At 51.0% G+C, this 2,427-nt stretch overlaps 1 protein-coding gene across 1 annotated transcript in view; it reads right to left on the minus strand.

Annotated features, from left to right (window-relative positions):
• Positions 1-1,304, minus strand: part of HAS2 (hyaluronan synthase 2) — a 19,530-nt gene extending 18,226 nt beyond the window's left edge. The window contains exon 1 of the mRNA XM_014965183.1: positions 710-1,304. The gene's annotated coding sequence lies outside the window, so the exon portion shown is untranslated. The remainder of the gene's footprint in view (positions 1-709) is intronic.
• Positions 1,305-2,427: the final 1,123 nt, after the last annotated feature.

A 2,427-nucleotide genomic window follows, 5' to 3' on the forward strand; every position in this document is an offset into this window, starting at 1 on the left:
TTCCCGCCGGGTGTCCCGCGGTCGGGCCGCGGTCGGGGCGGGTCCGGGCTGCGGCGTGCAGCGCTGGAAGTTGGCGGGCAGCGCCGCAGCTCCCGCCCCGCCGCAGCCCTCCCGCTGCCGTCCCTCCCGCGGGAAACCGCCCCGCCAGCTCTGCTCGCCGCCTCGGTTTCTCCCCTCCGAGGCGGGACTCCAGCCCTCCTTCCCGCCCGCCGCCTCCTCGCCCGGCTTTCCTGCCGTCCCATCCCTCAGCTCCTGGCACGTCCCCCCTCCCGGCCCGGGATGCAGAGGCAGGGGAGGCCCGGGGGAGAAGCTGCCAGCAGGTCTCCTCCGCCTCGCTAGGCTGAGCGGAGCGGCTGCCTAACCTGTTGCTCGATTTTATTTTATTTTTAGGTTTGGTTAGGGTTTTGGTGTTGGGTTTTTTTTTTTTCTTTCTTTCTTTTCTTTTTTTTTTTTTCTCCCCTAAATCGTAATGCTCGGCAATATCTTAAAAGGATTACACGGAGGAGGGGTTGAAGCTGAAAACCTCATTCATCCTCACTGCGGTCCTATTCATTCCTGAAATAGGTGTAGCGTAGAGCCGGTAAGATCCTCCCCCAGCCCCACTCGTGTTTTGGGGATCTCTTTCAGCCTTTCGCCCTTGAATAGTGGGAATGGAAGGAGAGGGTCTTCTGCTCTTAAGGTGACAGAAGCGTAATCATAAATCACCTACCTTGTTTGTCCTTCTGTCCTTTGGTCATAGAGGGGCTCCAGCCAGCTGTGTGGTCTCACGTACCGTTGCTCCCGCTGAACAGTTTCCAAGTTTGAGGTAAAAGATCAAATCGCACTTTTCAGGGACTTATTGAGACGCTCAGAAGTAAAAAATAATTAAAAATGAAAAAAATAATAATAATAAAAAATCGTTTAAGGCTATTCAGTCCTACTCATTTTCTCCCACGTGTTTTCACAATAACCATGTATTTGTCTTTCTCTGCTTCAGTTTCTAGCTCAGAGATGTGGGATTTTTTTTTTCTTTTCAAATAATAATAATAATAATAAAAAAAAAAGTTAGAAGTAATAAATTAGGAGTTAGTTTCTCGTGGTCGAAGCTGAAGATCTTATTTAAAACCCGGCTAGCCAGGAGCCTGGAGAAGTTGCAAGGCAGCGTCTGAAAGTTTGAGAGATGTACAGCATCAGATAAAGTCTCTTTGGTGATGCCTTGCTGACCGAGTAGCTGTTTCAATGAGGTTTCTCAGCAGCAGCAGCAGCAAACGGGTAATATTTTCCAGACGTCTTTCTCTTTCCTCCTGCTGCTGCTGCTTTTCTGCCTCCTCCACGTTATGGGGTCTTTTAACAAGTGAGACTTGAGTTGTTTTAATAGGCGGAGGATGGGAAGAAGGAGGGAGGGAACTCCTGTAAGGAGGAAAAAAAACCCTGCCCATTAAAATGAGCTCAGCCAAGGACCAGTTCAGCGGCAGGAATTCAATTAGCTAAGTTGCAAATTTTGCAGAGAAACGCAATACCCATATGTGGCCACCACCTGATTTCCTCTAAACGCCCTGCTGTTAGGGGGAAAACCCCACTTTCCCCTCTCCCTGCATCTTTAGGCTTGGGGTGTGGGACTCCCTCCCACAGCCACTATTCGGCTGGGACAGCTTTTGCTGCTGCTGTTTTTTATTAATAAGGGAATTGCCTCTATGAATGGATGAACTTTCCAGTTTCCAACCCCACTTTACCCATTCAGTCTCGGAAACATTTGCTGTAGTAAATACCCAAGGAAGCTCCCACTGGCCTTAATACCTGTGCCACTTGCCTTAAAACAAGCCAGGAAACACATTAGATAATTTAAGAACTGGAAAACTGTGGTGTGGATTTGTTTTGGGGTTTTTTTTAATTATTATTTTTTTAAAACAGAAATGTTCATTCTGTGCTTTGTTGATGGCTCACAGTTATCCAGGGGCACCAGCAGTTAACAGCACATCCCACCGTCTGCCCCCTGCCAGCAGCTTTCACCCGCACGGACGGGCTCCTTCCCTTTGTAACTCCCCTCTGCCTCCCAGGCGGATTCCCCCACTCCGGAGCCCCCGTTTCCACTTGCAATGACTGAAAAGCGGCACTAGGTGGCAGTGTTGAAGTGAGAGGAGCCCCGCAGCCGGGATGCGCGGGCGGAGCGGGGCCGGTGCTGTCTCTGAGGATGGGGAGGGACAGGGAGGGGGATCAGCTTCTCACCCCCCCCCGTCCTGTTTTCTCAAGGACCACAAAGGTCGCTGCTTGGAGGCGTCGAGACCACAAAGGGGACCGCGTTCAGACACCGTTGGGAAACCCAGGGATGACTCCTCAGCAAGTTATTGCCCGTCCTCACCTTCTGGCGTGGGAAAACTTGCCGTGGTCTGGGGGCTCCTCATGCACAAGAAGTGGTTTGAAGTCAGTGGTTACCTAGACTGGAGATTT

The sequence above is a fragment of the Calidris pugnax genome, unplaced genomic scaffold (genome assembly GCF_001431845.1).
Source record: "Calidris pugnax isolate Ruff unplaced genomic scaffold, ASM143184v1 scaffold41, whole genome shotgun sequence".
In the NCBI taxonomy this organism is placed as follows: domain Eukaryota; kingdom Metazoa; phylum Chordata; class Aves; order Charadriiformes; family Scolopacidae; genus Calidris; species Calidris pugnax.